Here is a 22,115-nt window from a genome sequence, read left to right as displayed (position 1 = left end):
CATAAGAGCCAAAGAGAGCAGAAAAGGTCACCAGCCCTGAGCTCAGTGGGAGATAGAAACAAAGGGCCTTGGAAGAAGAATGTATTCATGACATAGTTGTGCATAAAATTCTAGCAGGTTCTTTTCCCTGGGGAAGTACAGCATGTGCCCCACCCAGCACTCTGGACAGCTCTAGATACCCACCCACATTCAGCCCTTGCCCTACCTTCACATGCATGTCCATTGTCCAGGCAGGCCCTACCCTCCAGTGGTGGTCCCTGCATACAGTCTCTTGGCACATGCGAGAGAAAACAACTTCATTCATACATCAAGGGTCCAGAGTCACAGCAGGACAAGAACACCAGGTCCTGGGGACAGGAAACTGGACCGTGGCAAACCACAAGCAGAACCTTAGGAGAGAAGAGAGGTGGTCCACATTGGAGAGAAGCCCTGGGCTCAGGAGTCGGTGGGACTAGGCTTCCCAGGCTGTGGCCCCCAGGATGTCTGCAGAAGCAGCACCAGGTCTGAAGGGGGCAGAGGAGCTGCCATCCTCAGTCAGGGTCCGAGTTGAGATGGGAGGAGAGCTGCCCAGCCATGGTCTCATATATGGTCTCCTGCAGGGAACGTGAGGCGACCCTGGGGACTCATTCCCTTGGACTGGATGACTCTCTGCCTGCAGAGCTTGTCAAACATGTTCACCAGCTTCATGGCCTCATGCTCCTTCTGCTCATCTGTGGTTGGAGTTGGGTGGCTTTTCCTCCATCCTCCTAGTCACTGGGTTTATGCTGGCCTTGGCTTCCTTGTACTCGTCTGGGTCCGTTTTCCCAGTACAGGCCCTCAGGTTGGTGTCCTGCTATGAGGCCCTGGCAGGCAGGAGACCAGCAGCATTCCTGTATCCCGTGTACTTGATGATTTGGGGCAGTCTTAGAGCACAGAGCAAACGAGAACTTAGTAGCCACCCTCTTCACGTCCTTGTCCAGGTGTGTCTTGAGGTGGACAAACTTGTTCCGTAGCAGCTCCCCCACCTCGATCCGGGTCCTTACGTCCCACGGCAGGTGCAGCACTGGGGCCATAAGGAACATTTGCATGCTGGAACACTCAAGTCAGCAAGCTCAACACGCTCAGCCCTACCCTCCTTCAGCCTGTGTGGTGGAATGAGAAGGCCATGCTAAGATGGCCGCTGGCAATGGAGCCTGCCTGGCAACAGGCTGTCATTGGATGGCTTCAAAAACTGCCTGACAACAGGCTGTGATTGGTTATGGCATACACTGCCCCTTGACCATATTGGCTGCCTTGGCTATATAAGCAGCTGTAGCAACTGAAATAAACAAGTCTGCAGGCTGCTAGCTTCTGGCCCGCTTTCACCTGCTCTCGGGGTCTGTGTGATGACTGCGCGCCTCTTGCCCCCACCACGCTCCTCTCAGAACGAATCCACAGCAACAAGCCTGTGTGTCTGGCTGAGGCTCCAGGGCGAGCAGGACATCCAGACTCCTGAGGGGCAGGTTCCCCAGCAGGTTCGCTGTGTGGCCACGGAATTCCTCTGTGCGTTCTCCAGTTGCATGCAGTAACCACCAAACAGTGCCATAGAAAGGTCCCCAGGTTCCCGGAAATGGCAGCGTCTTCCTTGTCCACTTCCTGCTAGATGGAGTGTAAGGTGATGTTGAAGAGCACTTTGAGGATCTCCGTGGGCTGTCCGGTCTCCTGGGGAGGAAGGAGGGCAGGCGGGCTCTCTTCCGGGATCACTCTAGCCTTAGCTGCAGCGTAGCGCCGTCAGCAGGAAGAGCAGCTGCTAAGTCAAGGAAGCGGACGTCGTGCGGGAGGCGCGTCTCCCGGCACAGCCCCGCGCGCTCCCGGAGCCTCGCTTGTAGGCAGGCCTCCGCTGCCAGCACCTGCGACGCGGGGCTGATCAGCACGAGGAGGCAGCACAATCGTCTGAGGGCCTCGAGGACAACGTCCATACTGCGCACTCCGGGATGCGCCCCTCGGAGGGGACGACCCCGGCTTAGCGGGCCAGGGCCGCGGGCTTCAGGCAGCTGCGGCCCCGGACAAGATGAGGACACTGCAGCCAGGTGACGCGGTGGGTGGCGGGCGAGCCCCGCTCCAGGACTAAGACCAGCAGCTCCGCGAGTCTCTGGTGAGGCGGTGAGAAGAGCATTTGCACCTGCCGCAGCCCGCACTGCCTCAGTTCCGCACTTAACCTTCCGGTCCTCCCACGGGACGTGTCTGAGGCGAAGGTCTCTGAGTGCTCGCGGTTGTCCACCTTCCACCTGCAGACCTCCACTTCCTCGCCTCCACGGCGTCCGCCATTGCTGGGGCTCCATGCCCGGAAGACGTGAGGTAAACCTCTCCCCGCGCTCCGGGCCTTGTCCACCAGTCCCGCCCTGGCCCCGGAAGCCCGGCCTCCGGAGCGCGCGGGAGGCTGGGACCCGGCATGCCCATAATTCTTTTTTTTTTTTTTTTGACAGGCAGAGTGGACAGTGAGAGAGAGACAGAGAGAAAGGTCTTCCTTTTGCCGTTGGTTCACCCTCCAATGGCCGCCGCGGTAGGCGCGCTGCCGCCGGTGCACCGCGCTGATCTGATGGCAGGAGCCAGGTGCTTCTCCTGGTCTCCCATGGGGTGCAGGGCCCAAGGACTTGGGCCATCCTCTACTGCACTCCCTGGCCACAGCAGAGAGCTGGCCTGGAAGAGGGGCAACCGGGACAGGATCGGTGCCCCGACCGGGACTAGAACCTGGTGTGCCGGCGCCGCAAGGCGGAGGATTAGCCTAGTGAGCTGTGGCGCCGGCCCATTAATTCTTTTTAACTTGCTTTTTCTGTCCACACACAAAAGTAGATTGCCTAAAAACAATATTAGTAATTAATATAGCCAGTATAAAGAACAGTGTGGCAATTTCTTGAGAAAATAAAAGCAGGTTTCCTGTAAGAGTTCCCTATCCTCCTTCTGGGAATTTCTGAAGAAAATAAAGTCAGTGTGTGAAAGGGATACCTGTATTCCCATGTTCAGTGCAGAACTATTCACAGTAGCCGAAATATGGAGTCAAGTGACTATCGGTAGATGCATGGGTAACAAAAATGTGGTATGGATACAAAAAATTTAGTCATAAAGAAGAAAGAAACCGTGTTAGGTGGAGCAAAATGGACAAAACTAGAGGACATTATGTTAAGTGAAATAAGTCAGGCACAGAAAGACAAATGCTACCTGTTCTCTCTCATGTATGAAAATTAAAAAAATAAATATGAATATGAATAGCGAATACTAGAGGCTAGGAAGAGTGGGGAGGGGGAAAGAGGGAAGTTGGTAAAAGGCACCAAGACATAGCCAGAAGTAATAAGTTCTGATGCTTTAAAGTATGGTAGGGTGACTACCGTATACAATAATTATTATTTTTTTTGTGAAGAACTGAAAGGAATTTGAAGGCTCCAAACATGAAGAAATGATAGAAAGGAAAATGATAATTACCAAGATTTGATCAATAGGCACTGCATAAATGCATTGAAGAGTTTGGTGAACCAATTCCTATGGATATAATTAAGATATTATTTTTGATATTTATCATAGATTATGTGGAAGTTCTAATAATTCTTTATTTCCCTAAAACACTAGAATAATTAACTCTATTAGGAAATGTAAATATTTTCTAGTTATTCTGCTGCTATTATTTTCATAGAAAAGATATGTGATAATCATGACAAATGATCTGAAATGAATTTCTTGAATCCCCAAGTGCCTCGGAATCTTTTTATTTATTTATTTTTTTATTTGACAGATAGAGTTATAGACAGTGAGAGACAGAGAGAAAGGTCTTCCTTCCATTGGTTCACTCCCCAAATGGCCGCAGTGGCCGGAGCTGCGCCGATCCAAAGCCAGGAGCCAGGAGCTTCTTCCTGGTCTCCCATGTGGGTGCAGGGGCCCAAGCACCTGGGCCGTCCTCCACTGCACTCCCGGGCCACGGCAGAGAGCCGGATTGGAAGAGGAGCAACCGGGACTAGAACTGGCGCCCATGTGGGATGCTGGCGCCGCAAGTGGAGGATTAACCAAATGAGCCACGGGGCCGGCCCCAACCTCGGAACCTTAAGTTATAGTTTCTTAAGACCTTTTAAATTGTGAGCTATTGTAATTTTTGGATAGCATTTCATTTAAAAAATTTTGATAACACCTACTGGCAATAATGAGCCCTCCAGTATTTCAGCTGTAAGTGAGCACAGAAACCATGTGGTGGTTTCAGATACAATGCATGATATCCAATATGCAGCTCAGCTGAAAGTGATATTGTACCCACCTTAAATACTATGTTGGGTATTGATGTTTCATTGATGTTATTGTTTTGATAGGATTCTAAAGCTTTATCAATTCAAAGAAAATTACTGAAGATAGAGTTTAGGTATCTCTAAAACAGATAAAAGTACATTTAATACAAAAATTTAGACTCATTCTGTAGGTCACAGGACAAACCAATAAGGCAGTATCTTTAGGATTTTACTACGTGCTCAAATTACTACACTGTGATATCATGAAGAGATTTTGGTTTCCTAGAGAAACGGTAGGGTTGGAAGATGGAAACACTTGTGAAAAGATTTGAAGAAATATGAGAAAGGGAGACAGGTGGGCACAGGGGTGGGTTGGGAGTGGGAAACATGAGCCAGGTGATTGAGAAAGGGTCTTGCTGTTAAACTGAGAAGTGCTTGTATTGAGGATGAGTTTGAAATGGGGAGAGGATTAGGGATACTTTGCCTGGAGCATGAGGTGGTCAGAGGGGCTTGTTTATTTAATCTTGGCTCTTTTCCTGGCACAGCAGGAAATTCTGGAATTTTTCTCCTACAGTCATTGGCTAGGAAACAAAAAGAGCCATGAGCCAGAGTGAAGAGATTCAGACTGAGGGCACTGGGTTACTTAAGGATTTTTTTTTTTTTTTTTTTTTTGAGATGACTACTTTCAAAGGGGAGGCAAAATTTACTTTTAAAAGTTCTATCAGGCGGGGCTGGTGCTGTGGTGCAGTGGGTTAAGGCCCCAGCCTGCAGCGCTGGCATCCCATATGGGAGCTGGTTCGAGTCCTGGCTGCTCTTCTTCTGATCCAGCTCTCTGCTGTGGCCTGGGAAAGCAGTGGAAAATGGCCCAAGGTCTCAGGCCACTGCACCTGCATGGGAGACCTGGAAGAAGCTCCTGGCTCTTGGCTTTGGACCAGCTCAGCTCTGGCTGTTGTGGCATTTGGGGAGTGAACCAGTGGAATTGAAGACCTCTCTCTCTCTGGCTCTACTTCTCTCTGTAAATCTGTTTTTCAAATAAATAAAATAATTCTTTAAAAAAAAGTTCTATTCGGCAATTTGTCAACATATGTTTGTACAGAATCAGTAGGCCAAAAGAACAACAGATTTTCTCCATCAGGCATCTGTCTTTGTGCCTTTTGCCACACTTTAGACAAATCTTAATTTCCTAACCATTTCTAATTAGGTGAAAACTCAAGCTCTATAAATCCCAATGGAAGTGTTATATTATTATTTAGGGATTTTTTTTTTCATGTGCTTCTGACTCTGATTTTTATTAGGATTATGTAGATAGACGTTTACCATGAAGCTGCTCACTGTTCAAATGGGCAATTACTCTTCTAAACCTGTATTATCTTAAGGGAAGAGCATAGACAAAAGGAGACAAGAAGATACAGTTCTTGCTCCAGGTACAGCATGTTTTCATTTGAGAATATATCAAGACAACAAACTCAATTGTTGTCCCAGTAATTGATGTATTTAGATTATACTGAAGAATAAGTGAGATTATCCAGACAGCAATCAAACAAAAAAGCTTCTCAATCAGTACTAATGAAAATCCATCTTATAGGTATATGTTATTGTTAAGACATGTAGTACTTCTAAAGGGTACTTCAAGAAGATCATGGAAAAAATGGAATTAAAGTTAAATTTATTTGATGTTAAAATTTTTTAAATCCATGCAGTTTTTCATACTCTGCATTTTCCATTCAATTTTGGAAGATCCCTTGTAGTATTTGTTGTATAAATGATTGAAAAATACACTCCTGATAAATGAGTGACTTACCTTGGACATTTTTTTTGGCATCAAAAATTATATCTTTTAATTTTCCATGAGTCTTTGGAAGTACTCTCACAGAGTCCGCTGATAATTGACAAAGGAAGAAAGGCAAAGTGACGGGGGAAAATAGTATTCTCCCAATAAATGCTGCTGGAAAAACTTGACATTCAGATATAAGATATTAACAATTTAGACAGACATTATACTTTTCACAAAAATTAGCTGAAAATATAGTCCTAAACATAAAGCACAAAAGTCTAAATTGTATAAAAGATAAAAAGTAGAAAATTTAGAAGTTCTTTACCATGGACATTTGATGTTCCCATATAAAGAATAAACTACTAGCATATGTCTCCCCATGGAATTGTCACAGCTTTGGTTAGTTTGTTTTTGCTTTTTCCTGTTTCTGTTTGCTTGGTAGGGAATAGGGAAGATGTAAAATCTGAGGATTCCCAAGTGCAGTTTGTCAATCTTGAGGCCTTTATTTCAATGGAGCACGCTTAAAATATTGTTTTGTTATTAGTTTATTCAGAGAAACTATGCCTTTTTTTATGGTAAATTTACCTTTTTTATGGTAAATTGATTAGTAAGACACACCATGCTTTTCACAGGTTATCAAGACATGATACTAGTACAGGAAAATAGAAAATGTGAAAGTAATACAATTTGGAGCACAGCAGAAATAGTAGCCAATTAATGGGCCCCTTTATCTGGAGAGTTCTCATGTGTGGCAAATCTAATTATTTCCTGTCTGTCTATAAGCATCAAATTTCTCCTTAGAAAAATGTATTTCTTTAATTACCTTAGCTCATTCTTTCTTGTCACTTCTTGACAAATGAAGTGTTCATTGCTTTCATTTCCTTCCCATCAATTCAAGCCATGACTCTGGCTGCATTCCCATGACTCTGCTCAAATAGCCCCCTCCAATGTCAACTAATGACCGCTGTATACACAGAACTTTTTTTCTGAACATTCTCTTTGCTATTTACTGTATAAAACGTTTTTGGTCTCCCTCTCTTTCTTAAAACATTTGTTTGTTCTCACAATGTTAGCATGTTGCACTTCTGTTACCTGAATGGTTGTTCTTTCTTGTTTTTGATGGTTCTACTCTCCTTTGTTTCCTAAATATGTTGACACCCACAGGATTGTCTTGCTCCCTGTTTCTGTTCTTCAGTTTGGATCCAACACCTTGCAGGGTTCCCTTCAGACCATCAGCTTGCATCTCACCCTTAGCCATGCAGTCCTGGAGGGGCTGACCTAGTTCACTGATTCCGAGGCACAGCACCTGGCTTTGTGCTGTCCATGTAGCATATTCCATTCCATTCCTCCCACCTCACTATTGACACAGTGATTGGTTGAGTAATGGTTATGTGGCCTCAACTGAACAAATTAATATCAACCCTGGAATATTTACTAGAACTAATGGAAACAAAGTTTTTGTTTTTGACAGTGATGACTTCTTAAAATACAAATACAGGTGTAGTTTTATCTTTACAGAGGAAGTGAGGTATGTTTTCACCTATGAGGAAGGTGCCTCGAGTCCAGAGAGAAGAATATATCTGTGTAGAGTGTCAGGTTCAAAGAAAATGAGTATATACTCAGAGTTGTACTGGCTTGGACTGGGGTGTTTAAGCCTAAATCATGAGCTTTAAGTATCTTTTATCTTAATGAAATTTATAAGGATTGTACCTTCATATAATTATGATACAATAATATAATGAAAATTATGTGCAAATTATACAATGAGAATTTAAAAAAAGGATAAAAATCACAATTGAAGATTTAACAATGATTCATGCCTCTAGTTTGAATATCTGTTGATGTTTCTTGGCTGAATTAATTAGTACTGTGTAATTTTTACAATTCAGTGTTCCTTCCACACTTATTGGTTTGCATTCTAGTCTACAGAGAAACTTTATTTATTTATTTGTGTTTGCTTATTAACTTATCCAGTCATTTATATTAGCGTGGACTCATTGATACTCATTTTGCTTACTGAATTTATAATCCATTAATATTGCTTTTTGATGCTCTAATTGTCCACAGTGTGGTGAGTGGGAGGCCCTTCAAGCTGTCCTTAATTGCCTTTTAGGCTATATTCTTGCTTCTTTTCTTCTAAGATTTTAGGATCTTCTAAGATTTTAGTTACTTTCTGTTAACAACAAGAACATTCTCTGCATGCTGACTTATTGTCTCAATCTTTGTTACCTCAATGTATGTGACCACTTTCTTATTGTCACTGTTTCCTGTAACATGGTAATGTTTCTCATTTGAGCCTATGTAGTCCGCTCCAGGCCACTGTAACCCTGTACCTTCTGCTTTTCTGCTTGGACCCTAAACACCCTGTGTGGATTTGCAGCTGTCCTTGTCCTCATGAACAGATGCTGTCCTTACCCTGCTTGAGCTCTGACACTCTCCTCTGCTTCACTTCCTCCTGTACAGACTTGCACAGTATGTATTTTATGGTTTGTATATTTTGGACCTGAGTTCTTATAACTTTGTTGAGGAATTTTGCATCTATGTTAGGAATTGGCCAACTATATAGTAAACATAATGGACTTTCAGGACATAAGGTTTCTAGCATATATGCTGTGCTCAACTCTGCTGCAGCAAATGGATGGATATGGCTGCATTCCAATTAAATTTTATTTATAGAGGGCAAGCCCAAAGAGTCTAGCTTGCTGAAGTCTGTAGTTCTGGTCTGTAATTTTTCTTGGTTTATGTTCATGAGGTCTGTTGTTTTGGTTTGGAATTTTCCTTTACTGTAATGTCTTTGTCTATTTTTGTATCAGGGCAATGCTGGCATGATAAAGTGAGTCGGGAAGTGTTACTCCTCTTTTATTTCCTGAAAAGATTAGACAGAAATGGTATAATTTCCTTCTTAAATATTTGGCAGAATTCATCAGTGAAACCAGCTGGGTATAGGATTCTCCATCAGTTCACTTTAAAAAATTTATTTGAGACATGGAGTTATAAACAGAGAGAGGAAGAGACACACAGAGAGAGGTGAGAGGTCTTCCATATACTGGTTCACTCCCCAAATGGCAGCGATGGCCAGAACTGGGCCGATCCAAAGCCAGGAGCCAGGAGCTTCCTCTGGGTCTCCCACACAGGTGCAGGGGCCCAAGGACTTGGGCCATCTTCTACTGCTTTCCCAGGCCATAGCACAGAGCGGGATGGGAAGAGGAGGAGCCGGGACACAAACCGGTGTCCATATGGGATGCTAGTGCCACAGGCAGAGGCTTAGCTTACTACGCCACAGCACTGGCCCCCATGAGTTCACTTTTGACATTGCTTTCACAAACTGATCTTTAGAGACCAGGAACTCCTAACAACCAGGAGAGATGCTTCAATGATAATGGCTTTCTAACCAACTTTTTTTTTTTTTAAACAAGTAATTGACTACTGAAAGTTTTTTTTTTTTTTTTTTTTTTTTTTGCATACAGTATGAACTTTTCTCAGAAATTCCTAGATGGAGATTTGGTTCATTTATCAGAAATAAAAAGGCAATTTTTTTCTTTTTCTTGTTGAAAGAGTAGCATAAGAAAAGACTATGTATAGGGTATATATACACACACAAACACACCCTAGTGAAAAGACAATATAGAATATATTCTGCTTTAATTATATGACACTATCAGGTTTTAGGTTAACATCTTGGACAATGTATGTTAACGTCTTGTAGTGACATATCATCACATAATCATGAGAGTAGGATGTCAGTTGAGACTATTTTTGAAATATTCCATTGAAAGGAAAGGCTGATAGTTTGTCAACGGCATACACAGAAAAGTAATTCTTCTTGGACTCATGGAATAATTATTGATTGAAGTGGAGAAAATCACAATACTCTTACCTACACGAGTAGCAATGTACATCCACATGCTGAAAACAAATAATGTTTAGATCACACACACATGATCTATAATAATACTAAGGACATTCAACATCCCTGCATTATGCCCATTCTCAGTTAATTTTCTGTCAGCCACCACAGTGAAAGCAGATGAGGAAATGGGGATACAAGTGTATGTTGATCTTGCAAATGTGGATGCTTGTGGTGTACTTGTTTTCCAACAAATAAATTATGAGAAGCAAATTCCAAAATTAATGATCCTTCTGTTCTTGTGAAGGATACATTCCCTAGCAGTGAAGGAATCCCTGTCTTTTGATCTCACTGCCAAAGGCGTGTTTATGCTGTTCCGTTTGCGATCTGAATGAAACATTTTTGTTCTGTGGACTATGTGAACAACAGATTCTGTGTGCTTTCTTTACTTTTAAATATCATCATCTTAGCCTGTGGCAGCCATTGAGTTTTAAGACAGATGTTGCACTGAGTGTCTTACATTTGTCCCTCCATTGTTACTCTCACTCTCAACTGTATTCCATGCCAAGCAAGCTGACCTTTTAGCAGTGCATTAAGGGTATCCCTTTCTCTCTGTCAGTTGGATTTGGCCAATAGGGAGGTACCCACAGAAGGTCATAGTCAAGAAGAATCCCAGACTCCTCTTGTGTATTCTTAACTGGTTGAATATGTCCCTCAACTGAAGATCACAGCTCCTTTAAGGTGATCTTTTCCATACAGATCTGAATTAGTTAACAACTGCTTCCCCTTTCTTGCTTAGGAGTGGTAACTGGAATTTCTGGCCCTGAGGCTCTGTGGTTTCCCTATACCCTGCCCGCATGTCTGTAAGCAGCTGTTCTGTTAAACTCCTTCCATGTTTCTGTATTTGACTGTGACCTCTGTTTCCTAGTGAGCCCTAAACTGATACAGAAGCATCATTACAACAAATCTCTTTTCAATCTTTATTTCTCTGCTGCCACATTGCAATACTTCTTAGCTTGACTTTTCTTGATGGAAGTAATTTCATTAGAGAACTTGCACAGGCAACAGAAAGCTATGAAGTCAATCACAAATTTCCAGTAGGAACTTAGCTCTGTGTATCGGTAAAGATAATTGAATACAAGCTGCTTACATTGTGTTTTCCCAAGATTCTGTCTGTAAGTTTTTGGAGTTCTTCTTGTCTGTGGCTGTGTTCTAAAGCAACTTACTGCCACATTTGACCTTCACAATCTAAGTAGAACAAACTTCTCTCCTTAACGATATTACCCACAAAAAGAACTAAGTGAGGAGAGTCTTCTGAGCTACTCTGTGTGCGAAAATCTAGTTCAAATCTAGGGAATATTCAGGAATGGTGGTGGTCATTTGATTTTTAAGAATTTTTAAAGATTTATTTGAAAGAATAACAGAGAGGGGGGAGGGAGAGAGAGAGAGAGATAAAGAGAAACTCTTCAATCTATTGGTTCATTCCCTAGAAGGCCAGAGGGCCACAATGGCCAGGGGTAGGCCAGGCCAAAGCTAGTGGCCAGGAGCTTTATGGGGTCTCCCACATTGGGTACTTGGGCCATCTGCTGCTGCTTATCCCAGGCTATTACTGAGAGCTGGATAGGAAGAGGAGTGGCTGAACCTGTGCCCGTAAGAGGTGGTAGTGTTGCAGGCAGTGGCTTTACCCCAGTATACCAGAATGTTGGCCTCAATGATTACTTTAAAAACAGGGTAAACATGGGGCCGACTTTGTGGCTTAGTGTGTTAAGCCACTGCCTGCAGTGCTAGCATCCCACAAGGGCACTGTTTGGCCGCTCCACTTCTGATCCAGTTCCCTCAGAAAAGTAGCAGAAGATGGCCCAAGCACTTGGGGCCCTGCCACCCATATGTGAGACTAGATGAAGCTACTGGCTCCTGACTTCGACCTAGCCCAGGCCTGGCTGTTGTGACCATCGGGGGAGTAAACCAGTGGACAGAGGATCTCTCTCTCTCTCTCTCTCTCTCTCTTCCTCCTTCCCACCCTCCCTCTCTCTGTGTCTCTCTCTGTCTCTCCTTCTCTCTCTGTAAATCTGCCTTTCAAATAAATATTTTTTTTAAAGAATACAAAGTCTCTTTTCATGGGCTTACATTAGGAAAAAAATCATGTAAATATAACAGTTACAATAAAACATTTTTGACATTTAACCCATCCAAAGGAAGATCTTGTATTTATGTCAACTACAATACAAACCTTCTATTGGTTTTCTTTTTTTTTTTTTTTTTAATTTTTGACAGGCAGAGTGGACAGTGACAGAGAGACAGAGAGAAAGGTCTTCCTTTTGCCGTTGGTTCACCCTCCAATGGCCGCCGCGGTAGCGCGCTGCGGCCAGCGCACCGCGCTGATCCGATGGCAGGAGCCAGGTGTTTATCCTGGTCTCCCATGGGGTGCAGGGCCCAAGGGCTTGGGCCATCCTCCACTGCACTCCCTGGCCACAGCAGAGAGCTGGCCTGGAAGAGGGGCAACCGGGACAGGATCGGTGCCCCGACCGGGACTAGAACCCGGTGTGCCGGCGCCGCTAGGCAGAGGATTAGCCTAGTGAGCCGCGGCGCCGGCCTTCTATTGGTTTTCTTAGGGATCACATGATACTGGCTATTTTTTCCCTCATTCTATTGCTCTAGGACTTGGGGTAATGTCTCCTATCACTGCTCATTACCTCTAAATGTGTCTACTGCTGGTTTCCTTCTGGAGGCAAAGTGCTGTTCAGATCAAAGATTTGTTGATGCCTCATATTCTCCGTGTCGTATGGAACTATTAATGTTTCCATTTACAAATGGTGTTTACCTGCTCATTTGTCACAGTTCCTTCCCCTAGAATTTAGATAATGAAGTAAAAACTACTCTTTGATTAATACATGGTTCATTGTCCTTGAATCAAACATATGTACCCTAAGAAGGTGGGGATTTTGGCATCTGATTGGGTACCATTTTATAGTTTTTTTTTTTTTTTAAAGAGTTTTTAACCTCAGCTTCTTCACTTATAAAATAGAGCATATAATAATATTTGCCAAATAGAATTGTGATAATAAAATGAGATATGAATATGAAGAGCTTAGCAAATATATGACACAAAGTAAACTTTCAATAAATGTTAATAATTTTTTATCATTACAAAAGTGCTTAAAATTTCAAAACTTTTGCCCGCACTTGGGAAAGTAAAACTTTATGTAGAAAAATACTCACATGTCAATGGATGTACTTTCAAAGAATAATTTGGTAAATAACTGAGCTGATTTGAGATACCTTTCCTCCAGACCTACATTTTTGTAATGAATTAAACACTCCAATCACAGATTATTTTCTGTAATTTCTCAGAACTAAAATACCAGAAGTCTGGGTTATATCTACTCCCATTTATTAAATACTGATAAAATATTTTTATCACACTAAGTCCTAGAACTATCAGTTTATCTGTGAGTGACCTGGTTTATCTATGAATTGACAGTGGTAGGAACATGTATAGGCCAAAGGAGTAGGTGAAGCTTAGGATTCAGGGTTCTCTAAAGAAACAGAGCCATTACAAAAAATTTATTTTGTGGGATTGATTCACATAATTATGGAGGCTGAGAAGTTCCATGCTCTACCATCTGCGAGCTGGAAGCCAGGAAAGCTGGTAGTGGTGTTCTAGTGCATCCCTGAAGCCCCAAAAATGTGGGAATCAAGTTCTAAGTTCCAGTTTGACCTGAAAGTCTGAAAACTAGAAGTACTGATGACCAAGGATAGGAGAAGTTGGATATGATCTAGTTCAAGAAGGGAGTGTGAATTCACTTTTTTTTCACAATTGTGTTCTGTTTGAGCCCTCAAAATGTTAAATGATGCCTGCTACATGGGTGATAGTGTACCTTGTTGATTCAGTCTTCTGATTAAACTGCTGTTATTTTCCAGTATGATCCTTATAAATCACATCAAGAAATATAGTCATGAGCTGCATAAGGATGTTTTAGTCAAGGACAAGCCACTTAAACCAAGATAGTCCCACAAGATTTTAATGAGGCTGAAAAATTCCTATGACCTAGTGATGTCATAGTCATAACAATGTAGCATAATGTGTTACTCGTGTGTGGGCTGATTCTGTGTCATGTAAAAGTATAGCACATCTGATCATGTATAGTGCATAATACTTGATGTTGACAATAAATGACTACTTAATAGGCTTTTTATCATTATCATGGAAGGTATTCTTTCTATTTAGAAAAAAATGTTACTGTAAAACATGCTATGTTATACCAGCAACAGCCTTATACATTTTGTGCTTACCTTATCAATTACATAATTCTCTCTTGTGCTTGATTTAATCTCATTTTGTCTTGTTTATCATGGTCCTGGGAGCAATAGTCTACCATATAGCCTGTAGCATCTGTTTAAGAGTCATATAATGATAAAATCACTTAATGGTACATTTCTCAGAATGTATTCCTGTTGTTAAGTGTCACATTACTATATTGTTTTGTATCCACTATCTAGAAAATTCTTAGTCGACACACAAATTAACCCTCATGTAAAAATTTAGATGGAGAAAGCAACAGTGAACAATGACACTATATCACATTTAACATATGCCTGAGTTTTTAAGTAATGAGTTTTTAAGTATCAAAGTAATGATGCAGCAATTCAAATATTGGCTTTTTCTTCTCTTTCCAATCTGCAGTTCTTCTATCTCTGCTCTTTGACATTAATGTTAGCCATTTGACATATGTAGTTCCATATTTTTATGCTTATCTGCAAATGTACCCACAATATAATGAACCATTAAAAATTGTACTATACAAATTATTTGGTACCCTTCATTTTAACATAAAAATAAGCAGTGAGTATATTTTCATGTCATCGCATATTTATTAAATTTATTATTTTTAATGGCTACTACATACTCCATAGATCCTCTGGTATGATTTTTACTATGGTTTGTCCAGCTTTCTCAATTGAAGAAGCTGGAGGTTACGAGCTTTTGGAACATATTCATGAACATTCATCTTTAGGTATAGATCATCTAATCTCTATGGACAGAATTGCAGACATAGAATTGCTGGAACAAGGGTTATTCACTTTTTAATTTTGATAAATATGCTAAGTCACCTTTTAAAAATATGTCAGCTCACATTTTCACAATTAGTATAAAACAACCTTTGCCAATACTAGATGCTATCAATTCTGAATTTTTCCCATTGGTCAGTAAAAAGATGGGCTTCATTGTTGTTATTTTGTTTTTATTCTTTGCATTTTCTAGACTCCTAGTGAAATTGAACATTTTTAATATATTTATTGGTCATCAGATTTCATTTCAACATACTGTCTCTTATCCTTATTCTTCTAACTACTACACAATTTGAGGGGCCTTTGTGTATAGCTATTTAGTGAAGGTTAATTTTAATGGTTGAAAATTTTTTCTTTCAGTGAGAGAAAATGTAACCTTTACTGCAGGGACATTTTATATTTTAGTGAAGTTACATTTATCTATTTTCTTTTCTGAGAATTCTGAGTTTTCTTTGAAAATGGTCTACGCATACCTTGAACTCTATTTTAGCATATTTATGGATTTAAAATCTAAAGCTTTGATTCATCTGAAATATGACTTTGTTTTTTTCTAGATATGTGGCAATTGTGTCAATACATTCAATTAAAACATCTATTAAAATTTAAATTCCATTTTTTCATATATTAAATATTTCTTTGGATTTTCTACTCAGCTTCATTTATTTATTTGTCTATTTCATGTCAAATATATTTTTGATTATACTGTCTTTATGTCAGTTTTAATATTTAGTAGGGCAAGTCTTTTTTAATTGCTTCTTTCCCATCACATAAAATATATAATTGTTTTAATAAATTCCAAATAAGGTCCCATTGGGTTCTAATTGCAGTTTTCTTAAATTTGTTTTATTTTGAGATAAATTGACATTTTAATAATAATAAACTGTCCTTTTAAGAGATATGGTATATCCTCTCTGTTAAATCATTCATCTTATTTTAAAACCTTCAAGTAATCCTTATGAAGTTATTGTAATATATTTGTTTTGGTGAAGATTTTTTATTTATTTGAAAGGCAGAGAGAACAAGAGCAAGAGAGAAAGTGAAAGAGAGAGAGAGAAATATTTTCCATCTGCCAGTTGACTCTCCCCAAGTGGCCACAACTGCCAGGTCTGGGCCAAGCTGAAGTCAGGAGCCAGGAATTTCATTTGGGTCACCAAACTGAGTGTCAGGGGTCAAGCACTTCAACCAATTCCATCAGGTCTTCCATATGGATAGCAGGGACCAAAGAACTGCTTTCCCAGGCACATTAGCAGGGAGCTGAATCAGAAGCACAGCATCCAGGGATTGAAGTGGTGCTCCAATATGGGATGCCAGCATCTTAGGTGGAAATTTAACACACTGTTTAACACACATTGTGTCACAATGCTGGTTCCTTCAGTATCATTTTACAACTTGGAAATAAATACATGAAAGTCATAATTTTTTGTTAATTAAATAATGTTAGAAAGAAGGACTGATATTGTTTTTTCAGAATGTTGTGGTTTAGAGATTGTTAGATGATGGTGTGCCTGTGGTGCCATATACTTAATTAGTCATAAGCTTTTTCAAAGTGTAAGGCCAGAGATGAAGTTCATTTCACTGGAAAAATGCTTACATCTCTGATTCTGAATGGAATGCTACGTTTGCCTAAGGACTGTAGAATGCCAACTTTTGATGTGTGTTTTTTGGAAGAAGAATGAATTTCTTCCACATTAATTCCTTTTCAGCAGGACTTTTTCCTGTCTGGTTGAATATTTTTTGGGTACATTTATTAAAAGCCAGCATGTTCTATTTATTTACCAGTTAATATTACTTGGAATATAAATCATTTTTCCAGCATCTACTTATGGTAATGGTTTGTAAGTTTGGATCTAAATAACAAAGTGTTATATTTTATGGACTTTTATACTTCATAATTTCATATACGTTATTTCTTTGTCATATTTCTTTTTTTTTTTTTTTTTGACAGAGTGGACAGTGAGAGAGAGAGACAGAGAGAAAGGTCTTCCTTTGCCGTTGGTTCACCCTCCAATGGCTGCCGTGGCCGGCGCGCTGCGGCCAGTGCACTGCGCTGATCTGAAGCCAGGAGCCAGGTGCTTCTCCTGGTCTCCCATGGGGTGCAGGGCCCAAGCACTTGGGCCATCCTCCACTGCACTCCCGGGCCATAGCAGAGAGCTGGCCTGGAAGAGGGGCAACCGGGACAGTATCCAGCGCCCCAACCGGGACTAGAACCTGGTGTGCTGGCGCTGCAAGGTGGAGGATTAGCCTAGTGAGCCATGGTGCCGGCTCTTTGTCAGATTTCTAAGAGGCAACCATTGCTGTGACATAAAAAGATTGTAAGAGATCTCAACCAGGAAAATAATTTCTCCTGTGAGAGTCATTCTCATACATAGAATGAACTATGCATTTGTTCTTTTTAAAAAAATATAGGATAGGGAGAGATTTTTGAGCACTTAGGTTTGTGGGGTAGCATCAGCAACACTTCTTTTTTTTCCCTCAAATTATGAATATTAGTTTAAATTGTCCCAAGCCATTGCAAAATATTCCTGAGTGTGCCTTCTTTACTATTAGAGACATGGATTTGCATTGCTTTTTGCAGTCACATTTCCTCAAGGCATGTGTGGTTCAAACCACACATGTAGAGTTTTATGGATTATTTTAAACAACATGAGGAAGTGCTTACACCAGCCCAGTTATAAGACCTCATTTATTATAATAGCAACAGTAACCATCACTTTCATTGAAAACACTTTCTGCTCTCCATAATCATGAGTTTGTCAGCATCTTTATTAATGCTATTTAATGTTTTTTTTTTTCCTTAAAGTCTTAGATAATTGAGTACTGAAGTTGGTGGACCATCTCTGCATTTAATTAAAATAGTTGCTTTATGAGACTGAGAACTTAAACTTAGACTATTGTTTGGGGTCTTTAGGGGATTCTTTTAGTTTTGTGCAGAGCAAAAACCAGCTCCAGACATTTGTTTCCATTTTCTTGGGAGAGTGTATTTACTTTGTCTTCTTTAAATTAATGAAATCCTTGAACTGGATGCTAAGCTTCCTTTTCTTAAATAAGTACCTTTACACAAAGTATGTCTTATACATGTATCATATATTATTTAAGAAAATATTTGGTCCTGACAGTAATCAAGACACTCAAATTTCATAGACTTAAGTCATCAGTGTTCTGAACAATATTCAGATAAAGAAGTGTTCAAAATATTGTTAAAATATGTTAGAAACCTGTTACCAGTTAACTCAGGTTTCCATTGCAACTTATGTAACTGATGAACAATCCATGGTCTTGATCTAGCAGATAGAGTGTCTCTAGTAGAAATGAAAACACTTTTCACCAGGGCCTATCCACCTCTGTTAAGAATTTATGAACCAAATAACAAGAGAGTTTTCCTTTGTTGAAGTTGTTGTTGGATTTGATTGGCCAGAATTTTGCTGAGTATTTTTGTGTCTGTTCATCAGGGAAATTGGTCTGTAGTTCTCTTTCCCTATTACATCTTTTTCGAGTTTAGGAATTATGGTTATGCTGGCTTCATAGAAAGAATTTGGGAGGATCCCCTCCCTTTCAATTCTTTTGAATAACTTGAGAATTGGAGTAAGTTCTTTAAATTTCTGGTAGAGAATGAGCAGTGAAGCTATCTTATCCTAGGCTTTTCTTTTTTGAGGTCTTTATTACTGATTCAATTTACATCTTTGTTCTGGGTCTGTTTAGGTTTTCTATGTCTTCATGGCTCAATTTAGGTAGGTTGTTTGTGTCCCAGAATCTATCCATTTTTTCTAGGTTTCCCAGTTTGTTGGCATACAGCTCTTTGTGCTAGTTTCTGATGTTTCTTTATTTTCCCTGTGGTGTCTGTTGTTACATTTCCTTTTTCATCTCTAATTTTATTGGTTTGGGTCTTCTCTGTCTATTTTTTTTTTTTTTTGATTAGCTGTGCCAGTGGTGTGTAAATTTTGCTTATTTTTTCAAAAAAGCAGCTCTTCATTTTGCTGATCTTTTGTATTTTTTTGGTTTCAATTTTATTGATTTCTTATCTAATTTTAATTATTTCTTTTTTCCTATTGTTTTGGGTTTGGTTTGCTGTTGTTGGGGATGTCAGGAAACGGGACATGTATGGCGATACTGCCCAAACGCTGACAGACGGGGCAAGCCCAAAAAGCTGTGTCCCAGAAGTAAAAAAGGCTTTCATTGGGCAAAAGATTGCAAGACCAAGTCTTTAAACTCCCAGTGGGGCAGCCCTCAGCCCATCAGGTAAGAGGGAGTCCTACCACCATTAACTGGTCAGTGCCTATCTTCAATCTGAGGCCAAAATTGATCCTATATTTAGATGACATTGCCTTTGTGGGTTTAATTGAAATGGGGGCAGATGTCACGGTCTTAAAAGCTAGGGACACAAGGAAAATGCAACATTGGAAGACAGCGCCCAGGCCCAACCTCCAAGGCATTGGAGGATTAAAATTGGCTGATCAGGTCATCACACCTGAATCATTTACCCACTTGGCCACAATGCTGGCCCCCTAGTGTTGGATTCTAATAAGCAGAGCTATAAGATAATAAATTTGCTTCCTTAAGCTTCACATTTTGAGGTAATTTCTTAACAGCAGCAATAGAAAATTAACATAGCCAGCATGAAAGTACTGCTGTGTCTACTTTTTTTTTCTATAATCACAATCTTTTCATTCCTGATGGTGAAAGTAAAATTGTTTATGACTTTTTTCTGATCCAGAACTCAGAAGGTCAGAATGGAGAGAGGACCAGGTCAAAAGCTGAGATATTTGGGTTCAAGTTCAGGTTCTGCTACTTGGTAATTTTATAATGTGGTGTTTAAAGCCATCTGGCTCTCATTAAAGTTGACAATATGTTTGGACTAAGATAACCTCTAATTCCTTTTAGTGCAGGCCCTTGGTGATTTTTCCGAGTGCCTTCCTCATTCTGAGTGTCAATGTTAATGGGAGACTGTCTTTTCTGACTCTATCTACCAAGAAGTGGCGTTTTAACCAAGGTTCTGTGAATAAGAGTTTTATGCATTGTCTTTAATTTTGAAAAGTAGTTTTCTTTATTAGACAGAGTGTGGATGTTTAAATGTATTTGCTACAGGGAAACATATTACCCTGATTTTTATGAATCTTTAATAGGGAGTGAGAATCAAGCATGTGATGTGAGAGGATGAAGATAAAATCTGGAACCCAAAACTCTCATTTTAATTTTCAGCATAATATAAATCACCTATTTTACAGTTATCGGAGGGTAGAATTAATTGATTACATAATCTTCTTTCAATATGAAATACATATTCTTTGATAATGTATTTAAAATTTTTTTTTATCCCATCAAGAGTTTTGCTTTTCAGGTTTGTAAAGTGATTCTCTTGTTTACTTAGAACATTCTATGTTATATTTTTGATGTGTAATCTACTTTATTCTGCCTCATAAACTTTTTATTCCTTTGATTACTTTCATTAACATATTTACTTATAAATTAGAAAACCATTCAACAAGACATAAACTTATGTCCTTATTAGTTATTTTGTTAATAACAATAAGGCCTGTTAAATGATATGTTTATTATATATTAGATAAGTTTGGTTACTGAGATAGACAAAATATGTTTGTTTTTAAATTATTTTGCATGTCAGTTATAAAACCTTTACTTTGCAATTCACATTCTGCTTTATTGTCAAGCAAATGATTAGGTGATTATACACATTAGACAACATTTTCACTTTATTTTTTCATCTGAAAATCAGAAATTTGTGTGAAAATATGCCTTCAAGTCAAGCTGAGTTGTGTAAACTGATACGTAACTTTCAAGAACACATATCATAGAATGTTAGAGTTAGAAGGGACCTCAAACTATTGCTATCATCCTTGTCCTCTTCGTCCTCATCCTCATTATTGTTACTTTAAAATTTTTCTTTTACTATGGTAAAAACAGTTAACATGGTATCTAATATCTTAAGATTTTTAAAAGTCTCAAATTGTTACATGTAGGGACAATGTTGCATAGCAATCCTTTACAACTTCTTACTCATTGCAAATAATTGTGATTTTATGCCCCTTGATTCTCAACTCCCCATTCCCCCCTCCTTTGAACTTTGCCAGTCACATCCTACTCTGATGAATTTGATTATTTTGGATACATCATAGAGGTGGAATCAAGTCAGATTGGTTCTGTCACTGGCTTATTTCTCTTAACCTAATGTTCTCTAGGTTCATTCATGCTGTCACATGTTGCAGGATTTCCTGTTTTTCTTTTTTTTTTTTTTTTTGGCTTGTATTAAGTGTGGTTTTATTATTTATTCAATTCCTTCCTTCTCCTGAAATGTTCGTTTCTGAGAGCAGAGATGATGTCTGCTTCATTCACTGCTGCTTTTCCAGCCTCTGGAACTTGGCCTACCTCAGTGTGTGCTCAGTAAGTGTATGAGGAAGGTGTGGCTCTGTGTTGAGAATCCACTGAAGGAAAGACAGACTTGGTCTGCAACTTCTATAAGTGTAGCCTCTGATGAGGTCTTTGCTGTTTTTGTTCACTGCTATGCTGACCCATGACCCTTGAAGATGTGATTCCCACTCACAGTTGGATTTCTGTGATGCAAGGTATAAATGTATACCTTATTTGAAAAGATTTGATTGTTTAGGATGATGCCTTTCCATCACAGAGGATGAAGACAATGCTGGAGGGTAGGCACAGTGGAACAGGTTACTGGGGATGAGCACATTGGACTTCTTCTGGATGTCAGCGCCTCGGGGTGCAGGAAGATGCCTGAGGCTTGGCATCCATGAATAACATTCCTGAGCATCATGATCTTGCTCTTGTGGATAGTACAGGTTATAAGTCAGGTTCCTGAAGTTGTTACGTTGTTGTTGTCTCCCATCTCGTTACAGCTGTAGGAGCAGATGAAGATGCCTCCCTTCCAGCTGTAGAAGAAGCACTTGCAGGCAAGGCAGCTCTGCACAGAGCTGGCCAGTGCCATGGCCTCCTTGTCTTTCTGTAGCTCCTCTTTCAGTGAGTTCAGCACCCAGGCAGCTTTACAGCTTCTCCTGGGGGTGGGGAACCCAGAAATGGGTTCCTGAGCCTGGGTCAGAAATGAGTTGCTGGCCCTGTACTGGGTAGGATAGTTTGTGTGAGCTGGTCCTCATCCTTATCCTTGCTGCTGGGGCTCAGGCCTCCATGGCTGATGCCTGAGGTCTGGGCTGCTTTGTCTCATCGCTGCCCC

The 22,115-nt window shown here is 40.3% G+C and overlaps 1 pseudogene; it reads right to left on the bottom strand.

Annotated features, from left to right (window-relative positions):
* Positions 1-530: 530 nt before the first annotated feature.
* The window catches only part of LOC133756574 (synembryn-A-like), an 85,908-nt pseudogene continuing 64,323 nt past the window's right edge, over positions 531-22,115 (bottom strand).

This window comes from Lepus europaeus, chromosome 3, assembly GCF_033115175.1.
Source record: "Lepus europaeus isolate LE1 chromosome 3, mLepTim1.pri, whole genome shotgun sequence".
NCBI classification, from domain to species: domain Eukaryota; kingdom Metazoa; phylum Chordata; class Mammalia; order Lagomorpha; family Leporidae; genus Lepus; species Lepus europaeus.
Note: the sequence above shows the minus strand (reverse complement) of the source record. Positions and strands in the feature narration are given on the sequence as shown.